The sequence below is a fragment of the Pongo abelii genome, chromosome 17 (genome assembly GCF_028885655.2).
Source record: "Pongo abelii isolate AG06213 chromosome 17, NHGRI_mPonAbe1-v2.0_pri, whole genome shotgun sequence".
In the NCBI taxonomy this organism is placed as follows: domain Eukaryota; kingdom Metazoa; phylum Chordata; class Mammalia; order Primates; family Hominidae; genus Pongo; species Pongo abelii.
Window position 1 is genome coordinate 22873471 of NC_072002.2, and position 10221 is coordinate 22883691.

The 10221-nt window shown below is 44.6% G+C and overlaps 1 pseudogene; it reads left to right on the top strand.

The window, feature by feature from the left end:
* Positions 1 to 1990: 1990 nt before the first annotated feature.
* LOC100457038 (kinesin-like protein KIF1C) lies at positions 1991 to 5227 on the top strand (annotated as a pseudogene).
* Positions 5228 to 10221: the final 4994 nt, after the last annotated feature.

A 10221-nucleotide genomic window follows, 5' to 3' on the forward strand; every position in this document is an offset into this window, starting at 1 on the left:
GATTAATATGATGTATGTTTTAATTTATATTACAGGTTTTAGCTACTTTTTCTGTTTATATTGTGCTGCTGGTCAAACTTCTTTTTTGTTAATTTGGTAGATTGTTGGTTTATAGTTCTGATTATCAACTTATTACTGATTATTACAGTTTAGCCTGTATTTCTTTATTAATATATACATCTTAATGTTTTCTCATCAGTATTTTTTTTTCTTTTTCAACTTCCATTCAGAATCGGGGGCATGTGCAGGTTTGTTACAAAGGTATATTGCATGATGCTGAAGTTAGGGGTATGACTGAACTCATCACTCATGTAGGAGTATAGTACCCAATAGGTATTTTTTCAGCCCTTGCCCCCAGCCTTGTCTCCTCTCTCTAATAGTACCCCAGTGTCTGTTGTTTCCATCTTTATGTTCATGTGTACTCAATGTTTAGTTCCCCCTTGTGAGAACATGTGGTATTTGTTTTTCTATTTGTGCATTAGTTTGCTTAGAGTAATGGCCTCCAGCTGCACCTGTGTTGCTGCAAAGGGCATGATTTTGTTTTTTTCCTGTGGCCGCATAGTATTCCATGGTGCATATGTAGTACATTTTCTTTATCCAGTCAACTACTGATGGGTATTTTTATGTTGGTTCCATGTCTTTGCTGTTGTGAATAGTGGGTCAGTGAACATAGGCATTTGTCTATGTGTCTTTACGACAGAACAATTTCTATTCCTTTAGGTATATACCTGGTAATAGGATTGCTGGGTCAAATGGTTTTGTTTTTAGCTCTTTGAGGAATAGCCACACTGCTGTCCACAATGGTTGAACTAATTTACCCTCCCTCCAGTAGTGTAAAAGTGTTCTTTTTCCTTTGCAACCTCACCAGCACCTGTGATTTTTGGACTTTCTAATACTATCCATTCTGACTGGTGTGAGATGTCATCTCATTGTGGTTTTGATTTGCATTTCTCTGGTGATTAATGATGATAAGCCTTTTTAATATGTTGCTTGGCTGCTGGCATGTCTTCTTTTCAGAAGTGTCTGTTCATGCCCTTTGCCCACTTTTTAATGGGGATGTTTGTTTTTTACTTGTTGACTTTTTTTACTTGTTGATTTCATTAAGTTCCTTCTGGATTCTGGATATTAGGCTTTTGTCGGATGCATAGTTTGTGAATATTTTCTCCCATTCTGTAGGATATCTGTTTACTTCCTTAATACTTTCTCTTGCTGTGCAGAAGCTCCTTAGCTTAAATAGGTCCCACTTGCTGATTTTTGTTTTCTTGCAATTGCTTTTGATGACTTAGCCAGAAATTCTTTGCCAGGGCCAATGTCAGGAAAGGCATTTCCTAGGTTTCCTTCTAGAATTTTCATAATTTGAGGTCTTACATTTAAATGTTTAACTCATATTGAGTTGATTTTTGTATATGGTGATATGAAGAGGTCCTGTTTCATTCTTCTTCATATAGATAGACAGTTATCCCAGCACCATTTATTGAATAGACTGTCTTTTCCCCATTGCTTAGTTTTTGTAAACTGTGTTCAAAATCAGCTGATTGTACTCGTGTGGCTTTATTTCCGGGTTCTCTACTTCTGTTTTATTTGACTATGTGTCTCTTTTTGTACCAGTACTATGCTGTTTTGGTTACTACAGTCTTGTAGTATAGTTTGAAATTAGGCAGTGTGATGGCTCCAGCTTTGTCCTTTTTGTTTAGGATTACTATGGTGATTTGGGCTCTTTTTGTTTTGCCATCTGGGGACCCAGCAAGGGGCAGGGGCAGCTCTGAACCAACTCCGATCCTCCCTGCTTCCACTTCATGATTGCCGGAAAGCTTGTCCCTCTCACTCCGCCGAGCTGCTCCAGGAGCCCCACCGCACCAAGGGTGTCTCCCAGAGCCCCAGCTGGTGTGGCGAGGCCCCAGGAGTAGGATGGGGCTCCCCCTATGAGGGCTGGTGGCAGCCAGAACTGATACAAGCCCCCTGGTCTGGGGCCAGGACACCAGCTGAGGAGGGCAGGAGTGTTTGGAGCCATGGCTGGTGCCTCAGTAAAAGTGGCAGTGAGGGTTCAGCCCTTTAACGCCCGTGAGACCAGCCAGGATGCCAAGTGTGTGGTCAGCATGCAGGGCAAGACCCCCTCCATCATCAATCCCAAACAGAGCAAGGATGCCCCCAAAAGCTTCACCTTTGACTACTCCTACTGGTCACACACTTCGATGGAGGATCCCCAGTTTGCATCTCAGCAGCAAGTGTATCGGGACACTGGACCTGCTGCTCCACTCCTTTGAAGGCTACAATGTGTGCCTCTTTGCCTACAGGCAGACATGGGCTGGGAAATCCTATACCACGATGGGGCAGCAGGAGCCAGGGCAGCAGGGGATGGTGCCCCAGCTCTCTGAGGACCTCTTCTCTCCCGTTAGTGAGAACCAGAGTGCTCAGCTGTCCTACTTTGTAGAGGTGAGCTATATGGAGATCTATTGTGAGTGGGTACGAGACTTCTTGAACCCCAAGAGTTGGGGTTCTCTGTGGGTCCGGGAGCACGCTATCCTGGGCCCCTATGTGCAGGACCCGTCCACATTGGCTGTGACCTTCTATGCAGACATTACTGACCTTATGGACTGTGGAAATAAAGCATGGACTGTGGCTGCCACTAACATGGATGAGACCAGCAGCTGTTCCCATGCTGTCTTTACCATTGTTTTCACCCAGCGCTGCCATGACCAGCTCACTGGACTCAGAGAAGGTCAGTAAGATAATTTTAGTGGACCTTGCTGGGAGTGACCGAGCTAACTCCTCAGGTGCCTGAGGCATGTGCCTGAAGGAGGGCACCAGCATCAATAAGTCCCTGACTGCTCTAGGGAAGGTGATGTCGGCCCTTGTGGATACGAAATCAAAGAAGCGGAAGTCGGATTTTATCCCCTACAGGGACTCGGTGCTGCCCTGGCTGCTCGAGTGGGAACCCACACACAGCAATGATTGCAGCCCTGAGCCATGCTGACATCAATTACGAGGAGACTCTCAGCACCCTCAGGTATGCCGACCGCACCAAGCAAATCCGCTGCAATGCCATCATCAACGAGGACCCTAATGCCCGGCTGATTAGAGAGCTGCAGGAGGAGGTGTCCTGGCTGCGGGAACTGCTGATGGCTCAGGGACTGTCAGCCTCTGTTCTGGAAGGCCTGAAGGAGGAAGAAGGGAGTGTTGGAGGCGCCCTGCCAGCTGTATTGTCTCCCCCTGGCTCCAGTTTCACCCTCATCCCCCACTGCACATAATGGGGAGCTGGAGCCATCATTCTCCCTCAATACAGAGCCCCAGATTGGGCCTGAGAAAGGCATGGAGAGGCTGCAGGAGACAGAGAAGATTATAGCTGAGCTGAACAAGATGTGAGAGAAGAAGCTGCTCGAGACAGAAGCCGTGAGGACAAAGAGAGAAGCGTTGCTGGCTGAGATGGGGGTGGCCATCCCAGGGGATGGGGAAACTGTGGGCCTCTTTTCTCCAAAGAAGACTCCCACCTGGTGAACCTGAACGAAGACCCTCTGATGTCGATGAGTGTCTGCTCCACCACATGAAAGATGGCGTCACCAGGGTCGGCCAGGTAGATACGGACATCAGGTTGACCGGACAGTGTATTTGGGAGCAACACTGTCTGTTCCGAAGCATCCCTCAGCCAGATGGAGAAGTGGTGGTCACTCTGGAGCCTTGTGAAGGAGCTGAGACATACGTAAATGGGAAGCTTGTGATGGAGCTGCTGGTGCTGAAGTCAGGGAGTAGGACTGTGATGAGCAAGAACCACATTTTCCACTTCAATCACCCGGAGCAGGAGAGGCTGGAATGGGAACGAGGGGCCCCCCAGCCCGGTGGACTGCCCTGTGAGCCCATCGACTGGAACTTTGCCCACAAGGAACTGCTGGAGCAGCAAGGCATCGACATCAAGCTGGGGATGGAGAAGAGGCTGCAGGATCTGGAGAATCAGTACTGGAAAGAAAAGGAAGAAGCCGATCTTCTGCTGGAGCAGCAGTGACCATATGCAGACTCAGAGAGTGGGGATGACTCTGACGACAAGCGCTCCTGTGAAGAGAGCTGGTGGCTCATCTCCTTGCAGGAGCAGCTGCCGCCCACCATGGTCCAGACTATTGTCAAACACTGTGGCCTGCCCAGCATTGGCAAGCGCAGGGCCCCTTGCAGAGTTTATCAGATCCCCCAGCGACGGAGGCTGCAGGGCAAAGACCCCCGCTGGGCCACCATGCCTGACCTGAAGATGCAGGAGGTGAAGGAGATCTGCTATGAGGTGGCCCTGGCTTACTTCCACCACAGGCGGGCAGAGATTGAGGCCCTGGCCACCCTCAAGGTGTGGGATTTGTGTCACACCTATGGCAAGCCAGAGGGCCCCAGAGACGCCTGGAGGGCTGTGGCCCGGGATGTCTGGGACACCATGGGCAAGGAGGAAGGAGGTGGAGCTGGTAGTGGTGGTGGCAGCGAGGAGGGAACCCGAGAGGTGGTCTGCATGGAGAGGGTCATCCCCCTCGCCCAGGATCATGAGGATGAATGAAGAAGGTGGTGAAGTCCACTGGGCCCCGCCTGAAGGATGAGAGGAGGCAGCCCCCAGTGACCGCATGCCATCAGCCCAGTCCCCCTCACCACCACTGTCAAGCTGGGAGCGGGTATCATGGCTTATGGAGGAGGATCCTGCCTTCCATCGTGGTCGTCTTTGCTGGCTTAAGCAGGAGCAGCTACAGCTGCAGGGACTGCAGGGCACGAGGGGCTGAGCAGGCCCCCAGTTCCCTTTGTGGCCCCTCACGACTGCAAGCTGCGCTTCCCTTCAAGAGCAACGCCCAACACCGGGAGTCCTGGCCAGGGATGGGGAGCAGGGAGGCTCCAGCTCCACCCCAACCCCCTGAGGAGGTCACTCCCCCTCCAGCCACCCCTGCCCACAGGCCACTGAGCCCCCAAAGGTCCCACCATCCCTGCAGGGACTCCCTGTACGGAGGGGGCTGATCCCGGGGAGTGGGTTGTGCACAGCCTGAACCCCAGCCCTTCCAGTTCAAAAAGCACAACTCTTACTCCAGCCACCCGAACCCTAGCCAGGGGCCCAGCAGCCCCCAGGCCTTGCTACCCCCCATACAACTACTCCCCCACGAATGAGACGGCAGCACTCTGCCCCTGACCTCAAGGAGAGTGGGGCGGCTGTATGAGTCCCACATCCTGGGCAGAGGGGCTGGTGGGGCCCCTTCCTAGGAGAAGGGAAGACGCCCGAGACTCTGCTTCCCTGGAAACACTGGGGCAGGGAGGCTCAGGAGATGAGAGAGAAGGTCTGAGCAGGTGTTAGAAGACATGGGGGAGACCTAGTCATGTCTTTCTTTCAAGTAGGGGAAAGGGGGAGAGGACTGAGAGTGAGGCAAGCTCTTGCCAACCTCTGTCGGTCGGTCTGTCTGTGGTGGTTTCTGTTTCTAAGGAGGCATGGTGGGATCATAAGTCATTCCCCTCCCCTTCCAGGCCTCCTGCTGTATTTGGGGGACCTGACTGGTTTGGCTGGAGTCCAGTGAGGATGTGGGCCCTTTAATAAAGGATAGCAAATGGGGAAAAAATTATAACTTATTCTTCCATTTTCCTCTTGACAGGCATTTTATAAATTTTAATTTTATGTCTAGTAGTTTCTTCATTTACCATTTTGTATTTTTTTTTTGAGACGGAGTTTCGCTCTGTCGCCCAGGCTGGAGTGCAGTGGCACCATCTCGGCTCACTGCAAGCTCCGCCTCCCGGGTTCACGACATTCTCCTGCCTCAGCCTCCCCAGTAGCTGGGACTACAGGCGCCCGCTACCACGCCCGGCTAATTTTTTGTATTTTTAGTAGAGACGGGGTTTCACCGTGTTAGCCAGGATGGTCTCGATCTCCTGACCTCGTGATCCACCCGCTTCAGCCTCCCAAAGTGCTGGGATTACAGGCGTGAGCCACTGCGCCCGGCACCATTTTGTATTTTTATTAGTGTTCACTGTGGTTATTACAGTATTCATTTTAAACTTGTTTTTGTCTACCTTAAACTAGGACGTAGGAAACGGGACTTTCTACATTACAGGCAGTGGAAGAATCTCAAAACAGTTTAACTTTGTTTACCTTTATCCTGCCTTTTTCGCCATTGTTCTGATATACTTGGTTTTTATGATTGTCAGATTCTAATAGACACTGTAGTTGCATTGAATTTCCTTTTCAGGTTTCTTCATTCCATCCTGCAGTTTTGTTCTTCCATCAAATATTATTTTTCTCCAACATGAAGAAATACAGTATTTCTTGTTGTGTGTTGTGTACTTTTGTCACTTTTTTTCAGCCTTTCTTTGGAAATATATTGGAAAGTATATTTATTTTAGAAGAGTATCCTTGATGGATTTAGAATTTTCTGGTTGCCTTTTTAACTTTTTTAACTTTTTAACTTTTTAAAATGTCATTCCATTTTGATTTTCTCATTTACAAATTACCTGTTCAATTTGCACACTGTCTTCTGACTTTCCTAGTTTGTCTGAAATGTTTGCTGTCAGTTTTGCTGTTGAGACGGCCTACTTCTTTTCATTAGTTTATATAATTTATTTCTCTGCTAGGTAAGAGTGGGATAATTTCATACTGTGTTAAGGATAAATTTCTTTTTATGCTTGGAATAGGATTTCTTTGATATATGTATTCTGAATATCTTCTCCCACTCTGGGTTGCATTTTTATTCTATCTTTTGATAAAATGAGTTCTTAATTTTAATAGAATATGGTTAATATAATTTGTGTCCTGTTTAAGAAGTCTTTGCCTATTCTGAAGTCATGAAGAAAAACTTCTTACGGCATTTTCTAAAATTTTTTGCTTTAATTTTCAAATTTAGATGCATACACTGTCTAAAATAGATTTTGCTTGCACTTAAGATGGCAATAAATCTCATTATAATGAACCTAGGACAATTTATTGAAATTATTATTTTTCTGCCAACCTTGTCATGAATCAAGTGTCCGTATCCATGTGGATCTATTTCTGAACTCTCTCTCTCTCTCTCTCCTGTTCTGTTGATGCATTTGAAAATCCTTACACCTGCGTCACACTACTTTAACTAGAAATACCGAACATGTTGTATTAAACTAGTAACCTGTTTCTAAAACTATATTTTTATTTGTATCTTTCTGTGTAAATAATTGTTTTACTTTATTACTGTAAGAACTTTAAAAAATATTGAATAAAAATGGAGATAGCAGGCATCCTTATCTCAGTCTTAGTTTTTTACTTGAACACTTTCCATATTTCACCACTAAGCATTGATGTTTGCTGTAGGTATTTGTAGACATCGTTTTTACCATTTAGAAAATTCCTTTCTATTTCTAGTTGGCTGAGAGTTTTTTTATCATGCTTTTCTGCATCTGCTGATATGATCCTATGATCATCTCTTGGTTTTTGTGGTTTTTTTTTTGTTTTTTGTTTTTTTTTTCTGAGACAGAGTCTCGCTCTGTTGCCCAGGCTGGAGTGCAGTGGCACGATCTCGTCTCACTGCAAGCTCCGCCTCCTGTGTTCATGCCATTCTCCTGCGTTCATGCCATTCTCCTGCCTCAGCCTCCCGAGTAGCTGGGAATATAGGCGCCCGCCACTATGCCCAGCTAATTTTTTGTATATTTAGTAGAGACGGGGTTTCACCATGTTAGCCAGGATGGTCTCGATCTCCTGACTGCATGATCCACCCGCCTCGGCCTCCCAAAGTGCTGGGATTACAGGCGTGAGCCACCGCACCCGGCCCATCTCTTGGTTTTTAAAACTATTTATTGTTATCTTTATTTCCATATTTCAGAAAATTCCCTTGTGGTTTTTATGGCCTATTCTTTTTCTAAGCCTGTTAAAAACCAGTTTTTATCCTTAGATTCTATTCTTGATTATTTTCTTTCCTCAGTTCTCTCACAACCTTCTGATTCACTCTTGATGGTTTTTAACACTACTAAATTATCAGTGTCTCTCAAATCCTTATTTTCATTCTTGACCTCCATATTATGCTTCAGATGCAGTGTATTTACGACCTATCTTGCTGGAATACTGTGTTTAATCTATTTTTCCCCGATTTTCCTGGCTTACTTTGTGACTCTAGTCACAAAATGCTCTTTTCATGTTGAGGAAATTCTATTTTGTTTTCTTCTTTATCATAAATGGAAGTTGGATTTTGTCAAATGCCTTTTCTGCAGCAATTGTGATTATCATGTGTTTTTTCCCTTTATTTTATTGATGTGATATATTACTTGACTTTCTTTTCTTTTTTTGAGACGGAATCTTGCTCTGTTGCCCAGGCTGGAGTGCAGTGGCGTCATCTCTGCTCACTGCAAGCTCCGCCTCCTGGGTTCACACCATTCTCCTGCCTCAGCCTCCCGAGTAGCTAGGACTACAGGCGCCCGCCACCATGCCTGGCTGATTTTTTTTGTATTTTTAGTAGAGACGGGGTTTCACCGTGTTAGCCAGGATGGTCGCGATCTCCTGACTTCGTGATCCACCTGCCTCGGCCTCCCAAAGTGCTGGGATTACAGGCATGAGCCACTGCTCCTGGCATTACTTGACTTTCTTATGTTGACTCACATTAGACTTTCTAAGATAATTTCCACTTGGTCATGATGTATAATCCTCTTAATATACTGCTAGATACATCTTGCTTGTATTTGTGTGTGCATGTTTGTGTCTGTATGTGTAGTTTTGTATCTATATTAGGGGATACTGGTCTGTAATTTTTTTCTTGTCATGTCTTTATTTGGGTAATATATTTGGGATAATAATACTGGCTTATTAGAATACATTAGAAAATATTCCCTCCTCTTCTATGGTTTTTGGAAGAATTTGAGAAGGATTGGTGTGAATTCTTTAAATTTTAGGTAGAGTTCACCCATGAAGGTCTCTCTTTATTGACTTTTTCTGTTGGCAGTGTTTGATGAATGATTTAATCTCTTACTTGTTAGAGGGATTTTGAGATTTTCCAGTTCTTCCTGAGTCAGTGTAGACAATTTTTATGTTTCTGGAAATTTGTTTGCTTCATCTGGGTTATCTAGTTTGTTGACATGATTGTTCATAGTATTCTCTTTTAATTCTTTTTGTTTCTTTAAGGTTTGTAAATAATATCTGCACTTTTATTTCTCTTTAGTTATTTCTGTCATCTCTCTTTTTGTCTTTGTCAGTGTGCCTAAAGATCTGTTAATTTTTCTAACCTTTCAATGAGTCAACATTTGGTTTTGTATATTCTCTCTATTGTTTTTCTATTCTCTCTTTTATTTTAGTCTCCATTATTTTATTTCTATCTGTATTTTATTTCTAATGTGTATTATGTCCTTTCTTCTACTAGCTTTTGGTTTAGTTACTCTTTTTCTAATTAGCCCAGGTACAAAGTTAGGTTATTGACTGGAGGCTTTTTTTTTTCTTTTCTTTTCTTTTTTTTTTTTTTTCTTTTTTTTTGCTGTAGGCATTTAAAGGAAGTGTGTTGTTTAGTTTCCACCATATTTGTGAATCTTCAAGTATGGACTAGACTGAAACAGCCCTTTCCCTATCTCAATCATGTCTATTAATGTACTAATTAATTTATTTAGGTAGTATTTTGATTTATGAGAATGTTAGGAGTTGTATATGTACATAATACGTATAAGTATTTGTCAAACAAATGTATTTATTGGGCAGTTACTATGCGCTTGCATGGTGTTGGAGCTATATATGAGTAAAATAAAATACTCCTGTTCTTGGAGCAAACATACTAGTTGGAGATTCATTCCCAAGTATTTATTAAGCACATTTAAGTGCCTAGAACCAAGCAAGTAATAAAGAAGCACCTCTTTACTTTTATTTGTTGAATGGTAGAGATGAGGAGGGCACTCAATCCAGGCTGGGGAGGAGGGAGGCTAGGTTAGTGGGACGTGGAGTGGGGGAAGCATCATAAAGGAAGTGATTAACTGGTGGTAAAGTTAGCTGGATGGCAAATAAAGAGGTCAGGGCAGGCCTTCAGAGACCTGACACTGAGAAAGACAGCAGAAGGTACATTTCAGAAGTGAGCATGGCACTGAGTGTGTAGCAAACACAGCACTCCTTTCACCTGGAAAGGTAGAGTGGAGGCAATACGTTTCTGGCTGTTGGGGTCTGACAGAGACAGAAAGCATGCTTCACCCACTTTTCTGAATTGCAAGCAACATGGACCTTAATTAGAATTTGAGATGCATAAACACAATGCTTTCCAAATGTTCTATAAATGCAAGTTGCTTGGATATTAA